Consider the following 27,731-nt stretch of genomic DNA (forward strand, 5'->3'; position numbering starts at 1 on the left):
TTTTCAAAATTGTCGCTATTTTTTTGTTTATAGCGCAAAAAAATAAAACCCGCAGAGGTGAGCAAATACCACCAAAAGAAAGCTCTATTTGTAGGTAAAAGAGGACGTCAATTTTGTTTGGGAGCCACGTCGCACGACCACGCAATTGTCAGTTAAAGCGACGCAGTGCCGAATCGCAAAAAGTGCTTTGATCTTTGGGCAGCCAAATGGTCTGGGGCTTAAGTGGTTAAAGAACCAGAGAACATGAGAACTTCTAATATCATTCAAATGTACATAAAAGTACATTAAGGTGTACACGTTTACATACTTTGGACGGATATCCGAACACCGGAAGAACCATCCCAGCTTTACAGGGCAGCTCGACCCCAGCTCCCTCTGGATGGATCTCAGGCTGATCTGGCTCTCTCTATACAGCTTGCCTTCTTTCTTTAACCACTTGTCCACTGGGCACTTAACCCCCCTTCCTAACCAGACCAATGTTCAGCTTTCAGTGCCCTCACATTTTGAATTACAATTACTCAGTCATGCAACACTGTACCCATATGAAATGTTTGTCCTTTTTTTCCCCCACACAAATATAGCTTTCTTTTTGTGATATTTAATCACCGCTGGGTTTTTTTTTGCGCTATAAAAGAAAAAAAAGACAGAAAATTCTGTAAAAAATGCTTTTTTCTTTATGTCTGTAAAAAATTTTGCAAATTAGTAATTTTTCTTCTTACATTTTGGCCAAAATTTATACTGCTACATATCTTTGTTAAAAATAACCAAAATCGGTGTGTATTATTTGGTCTTTGTGAAAGTTATAGAGTCTACAAGCTATGGTGCCAATCACTGAAAATTGATCACACCTGATGTACTGATGAACTCATTTCTTGAGACACTAACAAGCTAGGAAAGTACAGATACCCCCCAAATTACCCCTTTTTGGAAAGTAGACATTCCAAGGTATTTAGTAAGAGGCATGGTGAGTTTTTTTAAGTTGTAATTTTTCCCCACAATTCTTTGCAAAATCATGATTTTTTTTTTTTTTTTTTTTTTACAAAATTGTTATATTAGCAGGTTATTTCTCACACACAGCATATTACACCCCAAAACAGGTTCTACTACTCCTCCTGAGTATGGCGATACCACATGTGTGAGACTTTTACACAGCCTGGCCACATACAGAGGCCCAACATGCAGGGAGCACCACCAGGCGTTCTAGGAGCATAAATTACACATCTAATTTTTTGACTACCTCTTGCATTTTTGAAGGCCCTGGAGCACCAGGACAATGGAAACGCCCCAAAAATGACCCCATTTTGGAAAGAAAACACCCCAATGTATAATCTATGAGGCATAATGAGCCTATTGAACATGTCATTTTTTTCTACATTTTGTAAAATGCGGAAAGAAAATTAAAACGCATTTTTTTTACACAAAGTTGTCCATTTATACAATATTTCTAACACATAGCATGTACATACCAAACATTACACCCCAAAACGATAACTATACTTTTCCACAGCCTGGCCACATACAGAGACCCAAAATGCAGGGAGCACCATCAGGTATTCTAGGGGCATACATTTCAAATCTAATTTGACTACCTATTACACTTTTGTGAGGCACTGTAGTGGCGTGGATGAGAACTGATGTGGCATGGGTGAGCATGAATGGGGATGGATGAGTATGGATGGGATGACTGAGTACGGCTGGGTACAGCTGGGTATGGCTGGGTATGGCTGGGTACGGCTGAGTGTGGATGGGATGGCTGAGCATGGATGGATGGATGAGTATTGCTGAGTATGGATGGATGGCTGAGCATGGATGAGTATTGCTGAGCATGGATGGATGGCTGAGCATGGATGGATGGATGAGTATTGCTGAGTATGGATGGATGGCTGAGTATTGCTGATTATGGATGAGATGGCTGAGCATGGATGGATGGATGAGGCTGGAATTGTCACAGAGCAGCACCGTGGGTACTACAGATCCAGCCCACAGTGCTGCTGCACCTGATCTCTCCCCTCTCCGCTCACACGGTACAGAGAGGGGAGAGAGGAACTGAACATGACGCCAGTTTGTTTACAAGTGATCATGTGGTAAACGGCCACTGTCATCAGCCATTTACCCGGTGCTTGCGATTCTGGGAGGACATCAATGTATGCCCTCCCAGAGTTAGCAAGCCGCGCCGTAGCCATCATTTGGCTATGGTGCGGCCGTTAAGTGGTTAATGGACCATAGCTCCTGGTTCACACTTGGACTTCCCATTTACTGCAAATTATCATCATACCCCACCACACCCGCCTATGAGTGCATTTGCTGTTTATATAGTTTTTTTATCCCTAATTGTGCTACATGATGCCTGCTTGACGATTTTTTCCCCTTCCCTCTCGTATGCAGAAACTAATGCTGGACATAGACTGTTGGATTTCTATTGTTCAGCCAGGGAGCTGATCAAAAAAACTAACAGACTCCTTCATCCACATGAGCGAGGTAGATGGAGGAATCCCTCCCACTGGGACATAGTATTCTGGCTCCCACTTTTTCAGAATACACTGATCATTGGTTGCAACCACTGATCAACAAGAGTTTCAAAGCATGTCCGTTCGACAGAAGTCAATATAACAATCAACTTCTGTCAAACAGGGAGGTCCACACACAGATCGAAATTCGGCTGGCCTTGCTAAACCAACTAATTTTCAATCCATCTACACCCAACTTAAGACTATGTTCTACTGTATTTATTTATGGTATGTATGATATTGGCAATGTTCCATTATCTCAAATATAAGTTCTGAAAAACTTCAGAAATATGTTATTCTTTATTTCTACTACAACAAAAAATGTAAACTAACAAACTCAAGGCTCTTTTACTATCAGAATCTAAATTTAATCAGAAGAGCTTTTAGCTTACAAGGTTATATGCACATGGAATTTCCTGTTTATTCTTAGCTGCATGTATGAATGTGGAATGTGTCGTAATTGGGCATGTTTATAACACAGTCACAGCATACAAAAAAAAAACAAATACAGTACAGTTGAATACTATTTGCATGATAAAACAGTTATTTTTATTTGTATTTGTGTTTGTATGAAGTTGTTTCAAAAGTCTTAAAGCCTAATTCCGTGTACACACGACCTGACTTTTTGACAGCAAAGGTCCGACAGAACAAATCCGCCGGACAATTTGATCGTGTGTGGGTTAATCCGACCTTTGCTGTCGAAAAATCAGACGGACTTTAGAAATAGAACATGTTTCAAATCTTTCCGACAGACTCGAGTCCGGTCGAATAATCAGTTCTTCTGTATGCTAGTCCGACGAAGCAAGGGCAGCTATTGGCTACTGGCTATGAACTTCCTTATTCTAGTCCGGTCGTACGTCATCACGTTCAAATCAGTCGGACCTTGGTGTGATCATGTGTAGGCAAGTCCGTTGCATCGGAACTCCGTCGAAAGTCTGGCAAAAAGTCCTTCGGAGTTCAGTTCGTCTAAAGTCTGCTTGTGTGTACACGGCATAAGGCCCCTTTCACACCAGCAGACTAATCGGGTCCGCTTGCCCGTTTTTCAGGCTTACCCGAACAGACCATTCATTGCTCTCTATAGAGTGGTGGATGTCAGCGGACAAATGTCTGCTAAAAAACAGATGGATGGAGATTCCTCATCCATCAGGCGGATTGGATCAGATGACAGATGGAAACCTCCCCATAGAGAAGAGCATAGAGAATGCCCCATAGAGAACAGCAGGCTGTGTCTGTGTCCACTCTGCATAGCGGAGCAGACATGGATATGTCATCTGCCAGCTCAGCGGGGATCAGTAGTGAGATCCCCCCCCTGAGCAGGCGGATCCGCTTGACAGATTCCGCTCCGTCTGAAAAGGGCCTAAGTCCAACAATTTTAAACATAATCAAAATTGATTATCCCTGAAAAACTGGGATATTATCAATAGATTTCCCAAGAGATAAAATAAATATTTAGGGGGGGTTAAACTTTGAAAGGGTATGTATAGCCCAAATGTTTTTCACACACTTTATTTTTCCCAGTGGCCAATGTCACCAAGGCAGAAACGATAGGGAATCCAAAATGTTACAGTTGTAAACAAAAAAAGAGGTAGAGAGCGGGTTAAATGAAAAAAATAAAATAAAATTAGGCAATTGCCCCATCCACACATTTGCTTTTCCATAAAGGATCCATATATTAAAGCCTTGTCAGACCAGCTGTGGATTTCGATGAGAGGAGAATGGAACGTGAACTGCCATTAAGGATTTTTTATACCAAAGCGCCACTAGACCTGCTGTGGTCTTTGTTTCAGGTGAGCTGCTAGGGCACACTCCTGGTGGATGCCTGGATGTGGGAACAATTGTGTTCACAACTTTTGAGCAAATGATCTTCACATCTCATCACTTTTTGATGCACATGCACTTTATTATTTGGAACTTATTTTATTGTTTTTTATGTAAAATCAGATGAATACCTGCTTTTGATTTGAGTACTTTTATAACTGTTTCACATATTGTATTTTTTTTTTAATTAGGGATAGGCATTCATGCATATTTATCTTTTTTTGCTGCTTAGCTTCTTGAATCAATGCACTTCACCACAAAGATAATAATGGAAGATCAAGGGATTAAATAAGATTACTGCCACATGTACCGGTGAATCACCAGCATAGGGAAAATCCAAGAAAGTGATAAAATAATCTTGGATTTTTCCTGGGATCACAAAATGGACTGCAAATGTTTTGAACACATATGAATTTTTGATGCATGCACTTTACTAATGAATAATACTTTCTTGCAGTAAGCACTTTTTGTTCACTGTGTCAGCACACAGTTTTTTCTTTTGCACTCTTTTTTAACAGAATTTGCACTTGGCTTGTTTCATAGAAACAAATAATTTTTGTATGATAGATGAACTATTTTATGCAATGACACAGGTTTTATTATTATATATGATTGTTGGTTTGAATGTATTTCACATGTGTACAGTAAGGGATTAGGTTAATAGCAGTGGGTTCACTATCACCAGATTGTGGGATTATAGCTTGCTTCTTTTTTCTTGTCAAAAATTCAGACTAGCATAACCCTTGCTATAGACTTGCTGGGCTCATGCTGTAGACCTGCGGGGCTCATGCTGTAGACCTGAGGGGCTCATGCTGTAGACCTGCGGGACTCTTGCTAGAGGCCTGCGGGGCTCTTGCTAGAGACTTGTGGGGCTCTTGCTAGAGACTTACCACTGCAACTTTGCTCTTGCTAGAGACTTGCTACGCAAATTTTCTACAAATTGGAAAAGTGTCAACTAGAACTTGTGCTTCAAGCGCTCTGCAAGTGTACAGCAGCAAGTTCATAAGACTTACAATTCAATACTGCCACAAATGTGTGGCAAGTTATACTTGCTATCTGGGTTCCTATTGAAATCTCGGAGTCTGCCTATTGAAATTGCAACCACTTAACCGCTTCAGCCCCGGAAGATTTTACCCCCTTCCTGACCAGAGCACTTTTTGCGATTTGGCACTGCGACGCTTTCGCTGACAATTGCGCAGTCGTGCAACATTGCACCCAAACAAAATTGACGTCCTTTTTTTTTCCACAAATAGAGCTTACTTTTGGTGGTATTTGATCACCTCTGTGATTTTTATTTTTTGCGCTATAAACAAAAAAAGAGCGACAATTTTGAAAAATATTTTTTACTTTTTGCTTTAATAAATATCCCCCAAAAATATATATTTCTTTCCTCAGTTTAGGCAGATATGTATTCTTCTACATATTTTTGGTAAAAAAAAATACAATAAGCGTATATTGATTGGTTTGCGCAAAAGTTATAGCATCTACAAATTAGGGGATAGTTTTATGGCATGTTTATTATTCTTTTTTTTTACTGGTAATGGCGGCGATCTGCGATTTTTATCGGGATTGCGACATTAAGGCGGACAGGTCGGACAATTCTGACACATTTTTGGGACCATTGGCATTTTTACAGCAATCAGTGCTATAAAAATGCATTGATTACTGTAAAAATGTCACTGGCAGGGAAGGGGTTAACACTAGGGGGGGCAATCAAGGGGTTAATGTGTTCCCTATGTGTGTTCTAACTGAAGGGGGGAGGGGACTGTGTAGGGGAGATGACAGATCGCTGTTCATGCTCTGTATGAACAGACGATCTGTCACTTCACCCCTCAGAGAACCTGAAACTGTGTTTACACACACAGATCCTGGTTCTCCATGTGCCCCGAGCGATCGCGGGAGCCCAGCGGTGATCGCGACTGCCGGGCAATCGCATTAGCTCTGTGGGCGAGCAGGGGGAGCGCACGCGCACCCCTAGTGGCCATAGGGCGAAGTGACGTTACATAATGTCGTTCCACTCAGCCGTGCCATTCTGTCGCAGTACAACTGCGGCAGCTGGTTGGCAAGTGGCTAAGGGTGTCCTGACACTAACCCTCTTTCCCTTGCAAAATATAAAAAGGACTGTTAAAAGAAATAAAACCTCTTTTGCATCCAAGAAATGTCTGGTGCCCAATGACTTTCACTATCTTTGCACCCACTATGCCTCACAACCCACTACATATTGAAGGATGTCAGTGGTCTGTGGCCTCAAAGGTTCTCATTAGACTGGAAGAGGTTAGAGATCCTGCTACATTTGTGGTGTTGTCTTTGCAGCAGTCGCCCATAGCAACCGGCTTCAGCTCCATCGGGACTTCGCCTGGCTCCGTGGGAAGGTGGCAAGTGACATTTACTCTTCTTATAGACTGTGTTGTCGTGTGTACCATCAGTGTGGGGAAGAACCAACAAGTCTCACTGCTCATGGGAGAGAATCAGCCTGGTCTTTTGACACTTCCCATCAGTGCTGTAAGGGTTAAAACAGGCCCCAAAATGGACTCCATTACAGTTTTGGCGCACTGCAGCAACAGGGAGGTGGGCGCCACAGTTCCCAAAAAACATTTGCACCAATCTGTTGGCAGGGGGAGGAGTTTCCGCTCTGCAGAGGAGGATAAGGAAGTGCCACCACGTGTGGCTGATTGTGGGTTAGTGAAGGAGATGGCGCAGTTTGTGAGTGAGATGGCGGATCGGAGAAAATATGCTCCGGGCGTCTACATTGACCTGAGTGATGGAAAACCTGTTGTGACCGATACCGGAGTACGGTACATGCCAAATGGTCAGCTTGCTTTGTACAGGCTATGAGTCTCTGGGGTTGATTTGTGGAACATGTTCTGGCCTGACCACACAGTTGAGGCCTTGAATCGTCTGTGGATGCTGTGGGGAGCATCTGTTTGAGGTTACCTCTCCAACCCTACCTCCACGGGTCCTACAAGTGGATTGAGACAAGAGTGTTGCTGTCAGAGAGTGATGTACAAAGTTTGTCGGTGGTCACCCAAGTTGTGCAGAAAGCTGCTACTTCTACCACTTCTACCACATCGGCTACCCCAGGACCCAGTGCACTGATCACTCCCAAGGGCCAAGGCCGGCCAAGTTGCTCGCGTTGATGACTGGGTTACATGAAAGAAAAGTACTGGGGTCGGGCAAGTCAGTGAGCAGTAAGAGTGGTGTGCCTGTGGGGGAAGTAATGCCGGTGGCTGCAGGGGAAGTTGACCTAGAGGTGCCAACCAAGGCGAAAGCCAAGAGAAATTATCTGCCGGCCGAAGAGTGTTCGACTATCTCAGATTCTGACATTTCGTCTGATAAGCTATCAGAACTCTTTTCGGACACTTTGTCTTATTTAGGGAAGTGGGGAGAGAGTGATGAAGAATTAACTAACAATGTACAGGAAGATACCTGCTACTACTACCGCAAGTGTGCAGATTATGCTGTCAGCCAGTGCAGCTCCGCTGATTAGCATTGCCAGGTCCTTTGAGGAGGATCAAGGGAATCAATGGGTTCCCGCAGCCCAGCTTATCTTGCCCATGCCAAGCGGATCGTGAGCCAGAGGTGGTTGCTGGATATCCAGTTCAGCGTGCCCCAGATGCTCAGGTTTTATCTGGGTACAGAGACCCTAAAACCCTGCCTTGGCTTTCTAAGATCCAACGTATCATCATTAAGAAAGTAGCAGAAAATTACGGGTATTTATACCCCTACATTCCTTTTAATATAGAAGAGGAGATCCTGGAAAAGGAAATGCAGTGGGTGGATGAGGCCATCCGGGAATTCCTCCAAATACCCCTCAAGGTAGACTTTCTGAAATTATCACCTGAAACATCTGGGAAATACCTTTCAGTGCTAAATACCTGGGGCTACGGCCACAAAATCAATCTGGACAGTGTTATCCTCCATAGGCCAGACAAGCGAGATGTTAAATACCATGTATGTATGTAGCGGTTCTTGTGCAGGTACCTGGGCTTACAGGATCTCCTGAGGCGGGCCAGGAAAGTCTGTGGGCATTTCCGCTAGTCATATAATGGCAGTGCTCAGCTGGCTGACCTTCAAAGGGAATGCAACCTGCCCAAGAACCGCCTCATCTGTGACATGCCCACCAGGTGGAACTCAACGTTGGCAATGCTGCAGCGGCTGCACATGCAGCAGAGGGCCATCAATGAGTACCTGTGCAACTATGGCACCAGGACAGGGTCAGGGGAGCTTGGCTTTTTTTCACCATGCCAGTGGCTACTGATCAAGGATGCATGCACCGTCCTGTCACCATTTGAGGAGGCCACCAGGATGGTGAGCAGTAACAGTGCATGCATCAGTGATACTGTCCCTCTTGTCTTCCTGTTGGAGCACATATTGCGTGGAATAATGGACAGGGCACTTGAGGTAGAACAGAGGGAGGAAGAGGAGGACTTCCTTACCTCTCAAAGCCCCCTTTATCCAGACAGTATTCCTGCAGGCCTGCCTATCACACAAGAAGAGGGAGGAGGATTGTGTCAGCATGGAGGTGGCACTCAGCATCAGCAGCAATCTTCAAGGGATTGTTTTCAGTCCCCAGAAACCCATGGACTTGTACGTGGCTGGGAGGAGGTGGCTGCAGATCATGTTGTCCTTAGTGACCCAGAATGCCTCAGCAAGCCTACGCTGCATGGCCTCCCTGATCCTGCAAAGCCTGCGAAAGGACCCTCGGATTCGTGGTATCAAGGAGAGGGATCAGTACTGGCTGGCAACCCTTCTTGATCCACGTTACAAAGGTAAGGTTGTGGAACTTATCCAGCCTTTGCAGAGGGAGCAGAGGATGAAACATCTTCGGGAGGCCTTGCAGAAAGGTTTGTGCAAAGTGATTCCAGAGCTTGGGAGGTTACAATTTCCTGGTCCTCCTGGACAATGTGTTGCTGAGGCTTTGGTCAGTCACAGAAGGAGCAGTGGAGAAGGTGGCCGTCTGACTGATGCATTCAGACAATTTTTTAGATCGCAGCCCCAAGGTCTGATCGGTTAAAGCAACCATCGCCTCGCAGTGTCTGATTTACATGGTGCAGGAATACCTTGGGGCAAGATCAGACTTGGAGACCTTTCCAACCGAAAATCCACTGGGTTACTGGGTCTTGAGGATGGATCACTGGCCAGAGCTTGCACAGTATGCAGTTGAGCTACTGGCCTGTCCTGCATCCAGCATTCTATCTGAACGCACATTCAGTGCTGCTGGAGGCTTTGTAACTGATCACAGAGTGCGCCTGTCCACAGACTCGGTTGATCAGCTCACCTTCATAAAAATGAATCAGTCTTGGTTCACCAGCTACCAAGCAACTAAAGCTGATGTAACCGATTTACCCAACCAATTGTTTTATGAATGTGAGATCCCTTAAAGACTGCCTATGCTGATGCTGAGTGACTATCCTGTTATGCTGAGTGACTATCCTATTCCTCCTCAGTGTTCATGTTGATAGCTTCTAAGAACATTTTTGGTTCTGGGCACCAGCACCAGTGCCTAAAGCCCAATATTTCTGCCCATGTTTAACAGGGGCATGTAATTACAATTTTTGCTGTAATATTTTGCAGCAGGGCTCGTTCCTGCACTCAACTAGAGTATCTGTGAGGGGTTGCAGTGTTGTGGCACCAGCACCAGTGCCTGAAGCCCAATTTTTCTGCCCCTGTTTAACAGGGGCATGTAATTATAATTTTTGCTGTAATATTTTGCAGCAGGGCTCATTCCTGTGCTCAACTAGAGTATCTGTGAGGGGTTGTAGTGTTGTGGCACCAGCACCAGTGCCTAAGGCCCAATTTTTCTGCCCCTGTTTAACAGGGGCATGTAAGTACAATTTTTGCTGTAATATTTCGCAGCAGGGCCCGTTCCTGCTCTCAACAAGAGTATCTGTGAGGCATTACAGTGTTGTGTCACCACCACCACCACCACTACCACCGCCTAAGGCCCAATTTTTCTGCACCTGTTTAACAGGGGGGCACGTAATTACAATTTTTGATCTAATATTTCACAGCAGGGCTTGTTCCTGCACTCAACAACAGAATCTGTGAGGGGTTGCAGTGTTGTGGCACCACCACCACTGCCTAAGACCCAATTTTTCTGCCCCTGTTTAACAGGGACGTGTAATTACAATTTTTGATCTAATATTTCACAGCAGGGCCCATTCCTGCATCCACCAAGAGTAACTGTGAGGGCTTACAGTGTGGTGGCAACACCACCACACCACCACCAAAGGCCCAATTTTTCTGACCCTGTTCAATAGGGGCATGTAATTACAATTCTTGATATAATATTTCACAGCAGGGCCCGTTCCAGTGCCCACCAAGAGTAACTGTGAGGGCTTACAGTGTTCTGGTACCACCAACCCCTAAGGCCCAAATTTCTGCAGAGTATATAGGGCAGGCCGTATAGTATATACAGGCGGTCCCCTACTTTCAAACACCAGACTTACAAACGACTCCTACTTACAAACGGAGGGAGACAACAGTGAGAGGAAATCTACCCCTAGGAAGGGAAATTCTTTCCTGTAAGGGTTAATATGGGAAAAAGGTGTCTCCACTGATGCTTTTTCACCAATCCTTGTTTCCCTAAAAACCCCAAATTTTCAAAATCCAATTGTCATTGGGATAGAAAGTGAAGTGAAATCTTCTGGGGCACAGACAGCAAAACAAATGTTACAGGGGTGATGATAACCTTTCCCTATGTTATCCAAAAAGCTTAAAAATAGATTTTTTGGCTGGAGCTACACTTAAAAAATGTACCTGTTCCGAATTACAAACAGATTCAACTTAAGAACAAACCTACAGTCCCTGTCTTGTTTGGACCACCTGTATACTCCTGTTCAGAGTATATAGGGCCTGGGGGCCCCACGCCTTTTCTTTTTTTAACTTGGGTGCGGGGTTCCCCTTAATATTTATACAAGACCCAAAGGGCCTGGTAATGGGCTGGGGTGTTAACCATGCCATTTTTCTCAATAATTTTCATCCATATTGCCGGGACCCAACATTACATTACAGCCGCAAGCAGTTTTAAATGACTTTTATTCCTTTAGAAATGTCATTTTATGAAGGGACTGTTCTAAACACGGGAAACACGCATCACTTTACAGGCATACTATAGACACCCCCCCAGGTACGATATTTAAAGGAATATTTTGCTTTTATTTTTTCACTATAAGCATCATTAAAATCACTGCTCTTGAAACTTTAAAACTTTATTTTGCATTGATACATGTTCCCTGGGGCCGGACCCAGGTCCCCAAACCCTTTTTAGGACAATAACTTGCATATTAGCCTTTAAAATTCGCACTCTTGATTTTTCATGTTCGAGTCCCATAGACTTTAACGGTGTTCGAATGTTCACGCAAACTTTCGGTCCGTTCGCATGTTCTGGATGCGAACCGAACCGGGGGGTGTCCGGCTCATCCCTAGTGAGGGCCTATCCACAAGTATGAGGGCAGCGCAGGGTTGGGACTACGGCATGCAGTCCAACCAAAAGTGACAGTTCTGTCGGCCGGAGAATCTGTTGTGGTCGGAGGTAGAAGGGAAGCTGTCACCACTAAGGGGCCGACCGCCTTTACCAAGGACCACAGTGAGTAACTGAAACAAGTACCGGAGCAACATTATCACTGAACAGGCACGGTGGAGAATCGGGAAACTTCAGGCGATGATCTAGTCAGGGACCCAACCAGCGGAGATGACACTTGCAGAGCAGCCTTGTGTGTAAAGCCAGGGACCGTGCCGGTCAGCGTGGGTGAAGCTTGAAAGGTATCTGGAGTGCCAAGCTAGGGACCCAGCAGGGAAGCGTGGGTGACGCTTGAGGGAGATGCAACCGCAAAAGCCTTGAGGAGCTCACAGGATTCAGAGTCAGTGAATCAGAGAGTCCAGTGAGAGACTAGAAGCTCAAGGGGCTGAAGAGCTACAAGTGGACATTGCAGTGAAGCTGAGAAAACTGTTGAACTTTGTGTTAGGAACTGTTAAATACTGTTAAATACTGTTGCCATAAGAGACAGTAAACCTGCACGTGCAGAAGTGGCACCTTGCTGGGGCCTTTCCCTGTACGGCTGTCTTCCTGTTGAAGTTTCGGAGTCTGCCTATTGAAATTGCAACCACTTAAGGGTGTCCTGGCCCTAACCCTCTTTCCCCTGCAAAATATGAAAAGGACTGAAATAAAACCTCTTTTGCATCCAAGATGTGTCTGGCGCCCAATGACTTTCATCATCTTTGCACCCACTATGCCAGTCACAACCCACTACATATTGAAGGATGTCAGCGGTTTGTGGCCCCAAAGGTTCTCATTAGACTGGAAGAGGTTAGAGATTCTGCTACACTGGGTTTCAAGGACAATGTTTTTAACAACCACCTACCATAAGTTTTTGTACATAGCAGACATAGCAGATATTATGACATAAAGATGCATCTGAGCCCAGAATAAGTATCACATTGCCTCTTTTCACCAAAATGATTCCTACTTCCTCCATTAGTTCTAGATCTCACCACAGTGATACATAATTCTTCCATTAGTTCTTAATTTGACTTTAAAAGCAATTTGTTTCCAATTTCCTCTTACACTATCTGGGGTCATCCACTGCTTTAGGCACATATTTGTTATGTTTGCGTTAATTATGTATCGATACATGACTGGATTATGTTACTTTGAATTTGTATTTAAACTATGAATCACAGAACCTGTTCTATGTACACATTATAGAAGAATGATGGGTATAATAAAATATAATAAAAGCATTCTTTTTGCAGTTACTGTTCAGCCTGAAATCAGACAATAGAAGGCGTATAGTATAGCAAGTTTGTATTACTCATAAATTTGGCATAATTTGCCTGCATCAGCCATCTGTCTGCATTAAGAGGATTTTTGCACTCATTTTTGTCAACAGAATGGCATAATGGAACAAACATATTATTTTCATGGCAAATCTAATGGAAGATGATTGCTGTTTTTAAAGATACTCTGCCATGGAAAGCCCAGATATGCTGTAACTTTACACGTGGCCAGTAGGTGGTGGTAAAAGAAACTCCCTTGTACCTATCCATGTCAAAGATACTATAGGTTTTTATACTGAAAAATGAGGCAAATTAATTTATGTAGGTTAAAGATAAACAAACACTGGTTGATTTAAATAGGCCGTGATGTCCCTCTATTAGAGGCTGGCATAGCACACTATGAAATTTGCTTTAAAAAACGAGTGTTCTAAATACCCATTTTGAGCTGTCTTCAGGCCAATCACATTACTGGTGGCCGCTTTACAGCTCCGATGGATGGCTTCTGCGGGAGGGGCCGTAATCTCCTTCTGACATCAGCTGGGGAGTCACGTGGCTGGCCTGAAGACAGCTCAAAATTGGTATTTAGAACGCTCGTTTTTTAAAACAACTTTCATAGTGTGCTATGCCAGTCAATTTTATGTTCTTTTTTTTTTTCAAGAATAGCGGTGGGGGGGGGCGGAGATAGAGAATGAGATGACAGGCAGGAAGGATGGGGTGAGGGGGATAGAGGAGAGCAGAGGCGACAGCAACGTATGATGCAGGGACGTAATCTGACCACGGTGATTAGGACTAATCAGCCCTGATTTTCGTGGTCAGCGCAGAAAGACGGCAAACAGGAAGTAGCAGATTCAGGTTTTTCTTTTTTACAGTTTAGAGGGGGCAGATTACACAGCACAAGCACTGTGCTGTGTAATCTGCTTTAAGGGACCAGGATCTGTATTTTTTTTGGGGGAGGGGGCTGGACTCTTTTCTTCAGCTTCTTCAGTGCACTAATTTCCTCTTGAGAAAACCCATAGTGCTCTGGAAATCAAACATGTTGGGTGCACCCTGTATAAAATGTTTATTTGTAAATAAATATTTTATGTAAATTAAAAAATAAATAGATTGGCCCAAAACTGTTATAGTTTCCTTTTAGGCTGAATTTTGGGGGGAAAACCATTTAAAGTGGTAGTAAACTCTTGTGTATCATTTTTACCTACAGGTAAGCTAAAAAAGCTTACCTGTAGGATAAATAAATATCTCCTAAACGTGCACCATTTAGGAGATATTGCAGCAAGAAGCAGCTTCCAGCATCCCCGGCCATGTTCTCTGAAGGAACGGCGTACCAGCACATTGCCTTCAGAGCTCTGTGCCATGCCCGGGGCTCCCACGCTCATGCGCAGCAGTGATGTCACCGCAGCCCATCCAGTCAGACAGCCGGAGCCCGCAAACCCAGAAGGAAGACTGTGTAAAGATGGAAGCCCTGTCAGCGGTGAAAGTGCACTGCTGGAGGGCTTAGTTTTAAGGTAAGTATTTCATAATACGATACTATATGCAATGCATACTAGCACATTATGATATTACTTTGCAGCTTTTTTTAGAAGCTTTACTACTGTTTTAATGAGTTATGCATTACTGTACACAATCAGCCATACCTTAATGACCCCCCCCCCATTTTGTTGCCAAAATAGCCCTGACCTATCGAGGCATAGACTCCACTAAAGCTCTGAATGATTTCTATGGTAATTGGCACCAAGCCATCAGTAGCAGATCTTTAAAGTTACAAGGTGGGATCTCCATGGATCAGACTTGTTTCTTCAGCCCATCCCACAGATGCTCAGTTGAATTGAGATCTGGGGAATTTGGAGACCAAGTCAGGATCCTGATCTTAACCTGGAACCTCTGCAGTGTCTATTTGTGACTCTTCTAGCTGTATCACCTGAGATGCTGGACAGCTCCCTGCCTGATTCCTTGGACAACCTTACTTTGTATCTTAAATCTGGTGAACCTTAAACTCTTTGCTCCTCACTTGGAATTCCTATTTCAGCCATGTCTCTGTATGTTAGGACCTGGATCACCTGCTGGTGGCACTGTGCTTCCCAGAGTGGGAGGTTGTAGTTCCAGTGTCCACCATCGGGTGTCTCCTAGCTATTATTCTTCAACTGATACTGGCTGCTGGGAGGGTATTTAGTCCCTCCTCTGAATGCATCTTAACAGAAAGGAAAGCAAATACCTCCAAGTTCCCAAGTGCAGCTAGTCTGGTTGCTAGTAGCTGCAGTGTTATGTCAGGAATCAGCAGCAGGAATGGCCAAATCTGCACAGCTACACTAGAAAACTGAGACCAGACTACAATATATACTGTAGTTAAGTAATTTTTTAAAAAGTAGAACAAAAGGCATCCAAACACCAGCAAACAGGAAACACAGCAAATGTGAACATACAAGTGAACTACAACCATTTAACCTAAATGCCTAACTAGGAACTTAACTTAATAATAGGAAGCCAAACTAACTATATACAATATGTACAAAAATTATGATTATGGATAAACAGCGAAAATGGGAACAGATACGAAGGGGGAAGCAGGACTGCGATCAGGTACAAGGTGAGCAGAAAATAGGCAGCAGGGTTCATGATGGAGGGCAGGAGCAAGATCAGGATCTAAACTCAGGATAAGTAGCAAGTAGTATCTGGCAGCAATAGTAGAGGAGGGACTAAACACCCTCCCAGCAGCCAGCATCAGGTGGAGACTGATTACTGGAATCTGCTGGCTGAACTATAACTTCCCACTCTGGAAAGCACAGTGCTACCAGCAGGTGATCCAGGTCCTGACACTGTACATCTTGTTTTCAAGATTATTGTGTACTTATCTATTTTTAGACCACTCTGGTACAATCCCACAATTTGATCTGGCTACTCTGTGTCAGCCAGCGGCAGCTGCAGGGGAGAGAAGCGAGTGCCAGCAATGGGTGGGACATGGGAGCCTATAGATGATGTTATGTTTTTTCTGCAGTCAATAAACTCCCAAGCATGTTATCCTATGTGTTCATGCACACATCGGCTGTTATCAGTAGTTTTGGCAGGGGTGCTTTCTAGCTGGAACCCCCCCCCCCCCCCAGAACTAGTGGGTTTTGAGCGGAGTTTTTCAGCTGTAAGCCATAAGCTTTTATGGGAGTATAGTTTTGCTAAAAGAAAGCTAAAAAACGCTACATTTAAAAAACACCAAAAAACGCTACAAAAAGCTACTACAAAAATGCTAAAGAATTAATTCAACAGCTACAGCTTTCTACAGCTAACATTACTGGCTTTTTTTTAAACATCCAGTGTGCATGAGGCCTAAAGGCTAAGTTAACCTCTGTTCATTTTTTTTCTTCTAAATTCCAGCTCCCCAATGTACCAATATAGCATTATTGTACTTCTTTTTCAAAAATAAAACAGCTTTCCATGTATTCTACACTTGCTTACTTCACTGTCTTTATGGATGTTTTAAAACCCTGCTCAATTACTTGTGCCTTACTTCCTTGAAAGACTTTAGGTCATGACACAGGAAGGAATTGACCAGCTGATCTCATTAGCACACACCCTGCATCATCCACCCTCAGCTGGTCAACTTCTTCCTGTGTCAGGAGCTAAAGTCTGTGCAGTAAGTAAGGCAGAAGTAATTAAGCAGTGTTTTTAAACAGCCATGAAGACAGTGAGGTAAGCATGTATAGAATAATCGGAAAGCTGTTTTATTTTTTGCAAAAGAAGTACTTTAATGCTATATTAGTTCATAGGGGAGCTGAAATTTAGAAACAAAAAGGTAAAGAAAGGTGAACTTAGCCTTTAAGGTTAGTTTGTGTTAGGCAGGAAATCTACTTTAAGGCCCCCTGCACACTGCATGGTTAGCCCTGATGCAAACTCTGACATTTTCCTGCAGGCAGAGAGCACAGGTGCACCGTCCAGACCCCTCACCGGAAGCCTGTCACACTTTTTGAGAGGTCACTATTTTCTGTGGACTGGACTGGACAATGAATCTAAGGGTACAAACATTTAGGGAAGTACGCCCTGTGGGATGAATGCCTGGAGCTGAATGCCCCATGAGCTCCATGCACCAAGGGGGGGGGGGGGGCAGTTCACATATGTCTGTGTCACCTATTTATTTAACTGTTTACATTGAACAGTTTTGCACAGAGATTTTAAAAGACCAAAAAGTCAACAGTTTAGATCCTTCTTCTAACCCTCAGACAACCTACATATATTAAAGAGATATTAATCGGCAAGAAGACTCAAGGTGTGCAAGGCTGCACAGAATATCTTGAGCTCAGCATTTCTTTGAAAGAAAATGGAATCTGCTGATTCCAGAGTCAGAAGTAATTAATCTTAGGGGACAAGCTGTCTTTACTGAAAACCAAAAGTGATGAATCCTCCCTCGCACGATTGCTTTATCTTTCCAGCAAACAAGAAGTCTATGAAAGACGAGCAAAATGAAAACAATGCTGAAAATATATAATCACAGTATAATGAAAAGGATTGTGATTAATAAAAAATATCTCAAGTTCTTTTCTTTTTCAGCAAATGAAAATTATCGAATTAAATACAGTATAAGTGTTTACTTGAAGTGTTATTCAAGTAAAAAATCTGACTTTACCCTACAGACAAGACTATAAAACGTCTTACCAGTAGGTACCTTTTTAAGGGCTTGAACTTGCGCAATCTGATAGAAAGCGGCATTGGCTTAAGCTGATCATGTGATTGGTGCATGAGCAGTCCCCTCTGCATGCATGCAATGCTATGGTGATTCCTACGGGAGTCATGTCATTGAAGCTGGCCTTTCAGAATGTCGGAGCTCACTTATCAGAAAGGAAAATGGGTGAAGATGGAAACGCCTGCAACACACCTGAAACAGTGACAGCATGCCACTGGAGGGGTTTATTTATAATTTACGTCTGCCATATTGATCATATACAGTGGGGACGGAAAGTATTCAGACCCCCTTAAATTTTTCACTCTTTGTTTTATTGCAGCCATTTGCTAAAATCATTTAAGTTCATTTTTTTTCCTCATTAATGTACACACAGCACCCCATATTGACAGAAAAACACAGAATTGTTGACATTTTTGCAGATTTATTAAAAAAGAAAAATTGAAATATCACATGGTCCTAAGTATTCAGACCCTTTGCTCGGTATTTAGTAGAAGCACCCTTTTGATCTAATACAGCCATGAGTCTTTTTGGGAAAGATGCAACAAGTTTTTCACACCTGGATTTGGGGATCCTCTGCCATTCCTCCTTGCAGATCCTCTCCAGTTCTGTCAGGTTGGATGGTAAATGTTGGTGGACAGCCATTTTTAGGTCTCTCCAGAGATGCTCAATTGGGTTTAAGTCAGGGCTCTGGCTGGGCCATTCAAGAACAGTCATGGAGTTGTTGTGAAGCCACTCCTTCATTATTTTAGCTGTGTGCTTAGGCTCATTGTCTTGTTAGAAGTTAAACCTTCGGCCCAGTCTAAGGTCCTGAGCACTCTGGAGAAGGTTTTCTTCCAGGATATCCCTGTACTTTGCCGCATTCATCTTTCCCTCGATTGCAACCAGTCGTCCTGTCCCTGCAGCTGAAAAACACCCCCACAGAATGATGCTGCCACCACCATGCTTCACTGTTGGGACTGTATTGGACAGGTGATGAGCAGTGCCTGGTTTTCTCCATATATACTGCTTAGAATTAAGGCCAAAAAGTTCTATCTTGGTCTCATCAGACCAGATAATCTTATTTCTCACCATCTTGGAGTCTTGCGGGCGTTTTTTAGCAAACTCCATGCAGGCTTTCATGTGTCTTGCACTGAGGAGAGGTTCCGTCGGGCCACTCTGCCATAAAGCCCCGACTGGTGGAGGGCTGCAGTGATGGTTGACTTTCTACAACTTTCTCCCATCTCCCGACTGCATCTCTGGAGCTCAGCCACAGTGATCTTTGGGTTCTTCTTTACCTCTCTCACCAAGGCTCTTCTCCCCTGATAGCTCAGTTTGGCCTGACGGCCAGCTCTAAGAAGGGTTCTGGTCGTCCCAAATGTCTTCCATTTAAGGATTATGGAGGCCACTGTGCTCTTAGGAACCTTAAGTGCAGCAGAAATTTTTTTGTAACCTTGGCCAGATCTGTGCCTTGCCACAATTCTGTCTCTGAGCTCTTCAGGCAGTTCCTTTGACCTCATGATTCTCATTTGCTCTGACATGCACTATGAGGTGTAAGGTCTTATATAGATAGGTGTGTGGCTTTCCTATTCAAGTCCAATTAGTATAATAAAACACAGCTGGACTCAAATTAAGGTGTGGAACCATCTCAAGGATGATCAGAAGAAATGGACAGCACCTGAGTTAAATATGAGTGTCACAGCAAAGGGTCTGAATACTTAGGACCATGTGATATTTCAGTTTTTCTTTTTTAATAAATCTGCAAAATGTCAACAATTCTGTGTTTTCTGTCAATATAGGGTGCTGTGTGTACATTAATGAGGAAAAAAAAAATGAACTTAAATGATTTTAGCAAATGGCTGCAATATCACAAAGAGTGAAAAATTTAAGAGGGTCTGAATACTTTCCGTCCCCACTGTATATGAGACTGTTATGCAGACAGACAGGGAATGTATGTCCCTGTTGTGTGCAACATCAGACGTTGCCTGTCCACCCACTTACTAGTGGGACACCCCCCCTCTAGAGGGAGAGAGAACTGAAGGCCGACGATGCAGACACGTGATCACAGGATAAAACCTCATAAAAAGGTACAAAACATTTATCTTTCACACAGCTACATTTAAACAAAGAGCAACAAATTTGAAAAAAAAACACAATATTTTGAACTTTTTGCTATAATAAATATCCCAAATTAAAAAAAAAAAGTCAGTTTAGGCCAATATGTATTCTTCTACATATTTTTGGTAAAAAAAATTGCAATAACAATTCTGTGTTTTTCTGTCAATATGGGGTGCTGTGTGTACATTAAGGAATGAGGAAAAAAATTAACTTAAATGATTTTAGCAAATGGCTGCAATATAACAAAGAGTGAAAAATTTAAGGGGGTCTGAATACTTTCCGTCCCCACTGTATGTCATAATGTGCTAGTATGTGGTGTATTATGGCATTCACCTGCAGGGGGCACATGCACATTTTTTATTGTTACATTTATTACCGCTTTAAAGATTAATTGCAATTATGAATATTTTTACAAAGCTTCATTGGATTCAGCTTGAACCAAAGTAACTATGCACATACCATACCTTTAGGATCCCCCTCAAAGCTGGAAATCACTGAAATAGACCCAGCTACTTCAGTGATCTCCACTTGCTACCAGGTCCCATGCCAAGTCTCTGCTCTGACTGCTTATGGAACACAGGAGGTTGTTCACTTGGCATGGTGCACCATTCAGAAGTGATGCAGTAGTGAAACCAAAAGTGACGGCATGTTTTTCAGTAAGGTATATAAATCAAGTGTTTGGGGGTCCATTCTTAGGCTCTGATAAAGAGGTGAACTAGTTCGACATGTGTAAGCCAATTGGACCCAGACGGCATCTTCCAGAGATAAGGAACATGTGCAGTGGAGCAGGCTACATAGCCTTTGGTTGTTTTTGAGGAGCATGTGACACATAGTCATTTGTGAGTATACATCCATTTTGCTTTTTATTAATAAAGAGTTTATAAAGGTAATGCACTAGGCTGGTGCACCCTCTTTTTTGCTTTTCTAGTGCTATGCTATCGGGACATCCCCAGTTCTAAGAGGGCAGCAAAACTTGCTAACTGCATTGATTTGAAGAAGCAGATAAATGAGAAACTTGAAGTCTGAGCATCACAGTTGTGTGCAGAAAGTTGTTGATATGGTCTAATTCGTATTTCCAGATGGATGTGGCTTTGGCTGAAGTAAAACCATTGGTAAATCGATATATGGTAGTACCTTCTGGATAGATATAGATTTTTTTTCTCTAACCCATATGGGGACATTTTCTGTTAACGCCTGTATACTTTAGGATTTATTTATATACCTTGTACAGTACTCACTACATTATATTACCCCGTTTGTGATTTATGTTCATTCGGGACTGTGTTATAATTGTTTTAAATATAAATTAAAAATATACCAATGCTGCATCTTTTTCTGTGCTGCATTAATATACTGTATATCCTTCATATTTATATAAAAATGTGCAGACCAATATATTACAATTTATACTATTTCACACAGGGCAGACTCTGTAATCTGCATCCGTCTACTCAGCAGAGGATCTGTCCACTACATGGCGGAGCAAACACAGACACCGCCCCACTGTTCTCTATGGGGGGTTGGATGGAAATTAACTGCCTGTTCGTTTCCATCCGACATTCATCCGATCCGCCAGACGGTGGTGGCACCGCCCCCTTGTGACGTCACAGACCGGTGCATGCTGGATCCATGACGTCACAAGGGGGCGGTGCCACCAGGTGACATAGTCGGTTAGTCTGCCCCCTACCTATTTAAGAACTGTCAAAGTTCATGTAAACATATGCCATCTAAATCATTCCTGAGCTTGAACTCTGTCCACAAAAAATTTTTTAAATGTATTCCTCAATAGAAGCAAAGGATATCATTCTTCTTTAGGGGCACCAAATGCTTTTGAAAACACAGGTATTACCTTGTAGAAGGTGCTGTACATAGCCTGTGCAGAGAACGGAGCTGTGGAAAGGGCCCATTAGGTCCCACACACTACAGGCTGCCTGCATGATGTTATGGGGGGGGGGGGGGATGGGAGCAGGGACAAGACCATTCACTCTGAGATAGAGCCGCAGTGACCGGTCTTTATTACAGGAAGCTCCTGTACAGAGGTACAATTTCACACTGGAAGAAACACACAAAGTACACCAAGATTTAGGCAAGAATAAGCAACTCTTGTATATAGATAATATATGCTTATCCTGGAGTTCAGCTTTAACGGTAATAAAAATGACTTCTGCCTTTTAATCTACAGATAGATAAGATTTTTGTATTACTGATTAGGAACTCCTTTTTTCTGACCCTGTAATAATATCAATGTAGCACTACCCCGCAGGGGCTGCTGGTAACTGGCTCCCCTATTCCTGCACAGCCAGGCAACACGCATTCTCCACTTGCATCCAAACACAAGAAGTCAGTCCCTTGGCTTGTTTTGTATGTTTTATTAAGGGTAACAACTTGGTTGGTTGAAGGGATTTATGCGATGCCCAACCTGAATCAAGAACAACAGGGGACAACTTGTTTCCTCTGTAAAGAAGATCCTGGACTGCTTTCCTTCCTGTATCTACACACAGTTCTTAGTAGATTTAGTAGCAAAAGTCCATTACAGAATAGGAGCTTTGAGCCCCTCTTGGAAATAGCACAACTTGAGGCAAAGGATTGTATCCTCTCCTTGTGTAGATCTGCTCCCAGCTACACTGCTTGCAGGCAGGGCTGCTTTTAGAAATCATGGGGCCCCGTACAGCGTACCTGACAGGGCCCCTTGGTCCTGCCCACAACCCCACCCCTGGCTCCACCCCATGCTGTCACGAAATCTGGGGGAATGGTGGCAGGAGCTGAAACATGTAACATTCCAAAAGGTGAACCTTTACTAACCATTATTATTCTAAACTTTTTACACTATCATAAAGCAGCAGAGATGTCTTATTTTAGAACTTTTTTGACAACTAATTAGCTTGGATGAGCTCAGGCATGTTCGGACCGTAGTCTAAACCCACCTTGGCTTTACCACAAGGAAGCTTTACAGCACCCCACCAATCATAATTGGATCTGAATGGGAGAGATGTCAGTGTTTTGACATCTGTGCCCATTCAGTTTGTGTACTCATTAGGGATGACCTTCATGTTCGAATCGAACGCATGTTCGACTTGAACATCGGCTGTTCGATCGTTCGTTGAATTGTGAACGATATGGGCCGTTCGCGCCAAATTCGTGTGGTGCGTCACGGCCCATAATTCACTGCGGCATCGCAGTGCATTGCTGGCTGATGATTGACCCGCATGCTTGGCCAATCACAGCGCCGTCGGTAGAGAGAGCTGTAATTGGCCAAAGCCAGGGTGGCTTTGGCCAATTATGGCTCAGGGGGTTTAGAACACGCCCCACACTATATAAGGCTGCCTGCACGGCAGCCCTGTGTAGTGTGTTCCGGCATGCTTAGAGAGAAAGAGAGACAGTGTCATTTCATTTGAGTTAGCTAGATTAGGCAGGACAGTCAGTGAGTTAGCTGCACTTACAGTGTATTGTGTATATATATGCATCCCAGGTGTTGCATATATATATATATATATATATATATATATATATATATATATATATATACACTGTATTCAGTTTAGCTAGATCTGTTCCTGTTATCTTCCTACTGACAGGCAGGCTTGTCTTGTTACAGTATTTACAGCTACCTGAAGAAAATTGCTGGTGTTCTTTTGATCCTATTAGTACCACAGTCAGGCAGCCAAACTATTTAAAGTTAGTGTAGTGCGTCCTCCTTACAGTGTTCAGTTAAAGCTACAAGTTAGTTTAGTGTGACCTCTGCACAGTGTTCAGCTAAAACTACAAGTTAGTGTAGTGTGCAGTGTTCAGCTAAAGCTACAAGTTAGGGTAGTGTGTCCTCCTCACAGTGTTCAGCTAAAGCTACAAGTTAGTTTAGTGTGACCTCTGCACAGTATTCAGCTAAAGCTACAAGTTAGGGTAGTGCGTTCTCCTCACAGTGTTCAGCTAAAACTACAAGTTAGTGTAGTGCGACCTCTGCACAGTGTTCAGCTAAAGCTACAAGTTAGTGTAGTGCGTCCTCCTCACAGTGTTCAGCTAAAACTACAAGTTAGTGTAGTGAGACCTCTGCACAGTGTTCAGCTAAACATACAAGTTAGTGTAGTGCGTCCTCCTCACAGTGTTCAGCGAAAACTACAAGTTAGTGTAGTGCGAGCTCTGCACAGTGTTCAGCTAAAGCTACAAGTTAGTGTAGTGCATCCTCCTCACAGTGTTCAGCTAAAATTACAAGTTAGTGTAGTGAGACCTCTGCACAGTGTTCAGCTAAAGCTACAAGTTAGTATAGTGCGTCCTCCTCACAGTGTTCAGCTAAAGCTACAAGTTAGTTTAGTGTGACCTCTGCACAGTGTTCAGCTAAAGCTACAAGTTAGGGTAGTGCGTCGTCCTCACAGTGTTCAGCTAAAGCTACAAGGCAGCAAAATAAGCTACAAGTTATTTTTTGGCGAGCTCTGCACAGTGTTCACCTAAAGCTACCTGTAGAAGGTTGGTGGTGTTTTCCTGATCCTATCACTACCACAGGCAGCTAAATAAGCTACAAGTTATTTTTTGGCGAGCTCTGCACAGTGTTCAGCTAAAGCTACCTGTAGAAGGTTGGTGGTGTTTTCCTGATCCTATTACTACCGCAGGCAGCTAAATAAGCTACAAGTTATTTTTTGGCGAGCTCTGCACAGTGTTCACCTAAAGCTACCTGTAGAAGGTTGGTGGTGTTTTCCTGATCCTATTACTACCGCAAGCAGTTAAATAAGCTACAAGTTAGTGTAGTGCAAGCTCTGCACAGTGTTCACCTAAAGCTACCTGTAGAAGGTTGGTGGTGTTTTCCTGATCCTATCACTACCGCAGGCAGCTAAATAAGCTACAAGTTAGTGTAGTGCGAGCTCTGCACAGTGTTCACCTAAAGCTACCTGTAGAAGGTTGGTGGTGTTTTCCTGATCCTATCACTACCACAGGCAGCTAAATAAGCTACAAGTTAGTGTAGTGCAAGCTCTGCACAGTGTTCACCTAAAGCTACCTGTAGAAGGTTGGTGGTGTTTTCCTGATTCTATTACTACCGCAGGCAGCTAAATAAGCTACAAGTTAGTGTAGTGCGAGCTCTGCACAGTGTTCAGCTAAAGCAACCTGTAGAAGGTTGGTGGTGTTTTCCTGATCCTATCACTACCGCAGGCAGCTAAATAAGCTACAAGTTATTTTTTTGCGAGCTCTGCACAGTGTTCACCTAAAGCTACCTGTAGAAGGTTGGTGGTGTTTTCCTGATCCTATTACTACCGCAGGCAGCTAAATAAGCTACAAGTTAGTGTAGTGTGAGCTCTGCACAGTGTTCACCTAAAGCTACCTGTAGAAGGTTGGTGGTGTTTTCCTGATCCTATCACTACCGCATGCAGCGAAATAAGCTACAAGTTAGTGTAGTGCGAGCTCTGCACAGTGTTCAGCTAAAGCTACCTGTAGAAGGTTGGTGGTATTTTCCTGATCCTATCACTACCGCAGGCAGCTAAATAAGCTACAAGTTATTTTTTGGCGAGCTCTGCACAGTGTTCACCTAAAGCTACCTGTAGAAGGTTGGTGGTGTTTTCCTGATCCTATTACTACCGCAGGCAGCTAAATAAGCTACAAGTTAGTGTAGTGCGAGCTCTGCACAGTGTTCACCTAAAGCTACCTGTAGAAGGTTGGTGGTGTTTTCCTGATCCTATCACTACCGCAGGCAGCTAAATAAGCTACAAGTTAGTGTAGTGCGAGCTCTGCACAGTGTTCAGCTAAAGCTACCTGTAGAAGGTTGGTGGTGTTTTCCTGATCCTATCACTACCGCAGGCAGCTAAATAAGCTACAAGTTATTTTTTGGCGAGCTCTGCACAGTGTTCACCTAAAGCTACCTGTAGAAGGTTGGTGGTGTTTTCCTGATCCTATTACTACCGCAGGCAGCTAAATAAGCTACAAGTTAGTGTAGTGCGAGCTCTGCACAGAGTTCACCTAAAGCTACCTGTAGAAGGTTGGTGGTGTTTTCCTGATCCTATCACTACCGCAGGCAGCTAAATAAGCTACAAGTTAGTGTAGTGCGAGCTCTGCACAGTGTTCACCTAAAGCTACCTGTAGAAGGTTGGTGGTGTTTTCCTGATCCTATTACTACCGCAGGCAGCTAAATGAGCTACAAGTTAGTGTAGTGCAAGCTCTGCCCAGTGTTCACCTAAAGCTACCTGTAGAAGGTTGGTGGTGTTTTCCTGATCCTATTACTACCGCAGGCAGCTAAATAAGCTACAAGTTAGTGTAGTGCGAGCTCTGCACAGTGTTCAGCTAAAGCTACCTGTAGAAGGTTGGTGGTGTTTTCCTGATCCTATCACTACCGCAGGCAGCTAAATAAGCTACAAGTTATTTTTTTGCGAGCTCTGCACAGTGTTCACCTAAAGCTACCTGTAGAAGGTTGGTGGTGTTTTCCTGATCCTATTACTACCGCAGGCAGCTAAATAAGCTACAAGTTAGTGCAGTGCGAGCTCTGCACAGTGTTCACCTAAAGCTACCTGTAGAAGGTTGGTGGTGTTTTCCTGATCCTATCACTACCGCAGGCAGCTAAATAAGCTACAAGTTAGTGTAGTGCGAGCTCTGCAAAGTGTTCACCTAAAGCTACCTGTAGAAGGTTGCTGGTGTTTTCCTGATCCTATTACTACCGCAGGCAGCTAAATGAGCTACAAGTTAGTGTAGTGCAAGCTCTGCACAGTGTTCACCTAAAGCTACCTGTAGAAGGTTGGTGGTGTTTTCCTGATCCTATTACTACCGCAGGCAGCTAAATAAGCTACAAGTTAGTGTAGTGCGAGCTCTGCACAGTGTTCAGCTAAAGCTACCTGTAGAAGGTTGGTGGTGTTTTCCTGATCCTATCACTACCGCAGGCAGCTAAATAAGCTACAAGTTATTTTTTTGTGAGCTCTGCACAGTGTTCAGCTAAAGCTACCTGTAGAAGGTTGGTGGTGTTTTCCTGATCCTATCACTACCACAGGCAGCTAAATAAGCTATAAGTTATTTTTTTGCGAGCTCTGCACAGTGTTCAGCTAAAGCTACCTGTAGAAGGTTGGTGGTGTTCTCATACTACAGGCAGGCAGTTGATTTTGCTAGCTGCAGTATCAGTACATATATATATATATATCCCAGCTTAGTGCAGCTACAGGCCATTAGTATGTCTGGAAGGCCAACAAGCAGAGGCAGACAGTCACAAGCCAATAAAAGAGGGCAAGCAGGCTCTGTGTCTAGAGGCAACAGTGCTGGTCGTGGAGACGGTGCATCCTCATCAGCATGTGGCCGTGGGACATGCTTGGCCTTTTTTTCAGCAACTGGCCTTGTTGAGCCGCAACATGCGGAAGACTTGGTCAAGTAGATGACCAAGCCGTCCTCGTCCTCCTCATCCTCTCTCACCCATGCTCAGGGTACTTTGTCTGGCAAAGCAGCGGCCTCTTCCCTCGGCTCAATGTCATCAGTGACTCCTTCCCTAGCCCCACCATGTCCTCCTGAGGAGTCCCTCGAACTGTTTGACCACAGTGTTGGGTACATGCTCCAGGAGGATGCCCAGCGTTTGGAAGGCTCTGATGATGATACTGAGCTAGATGAAGGTAGTAACGTGAGCAATCAGTAATCTGGCAGTCATGCTCCCCCTTCTGCAGCATACTGCCAGGTTTGCTCCAGTGATGAGGAGGGAGGGGATGATGAGGTCACTGACTCAACGTGGGTGCCTGATAGGAGAGAGGAAGAGGAGGCACATCACCAACGAGGCAGGATGCCCTCCAGGGGCCAGCCTAAGGGCAGCACACTGACTGCATCACACCCCAAAGCTCCGCATGTGCAGGGCACTGCAGTCTCTGCGCGTTATTCAAAAAGTTCTTTGGTGTGGGCCTTTTTTGAGACGAGTGCATCAGATC

The sequence above is a fragment of the Aquarana catesbeiana genome, linkage group LG10, assembly GCF_042186555.1.
Source record: "Aquarana catesbeiana isolate 2022-GZ linkage group LG10, ASM4218655v1, whole genome shotgun sequence".
Lineage (NCBI taxonomy): Eukaryota > Metazoa > Chordata > Amphibia > Anura > Ranidae > Aquarana > Aquarana catesbeiana.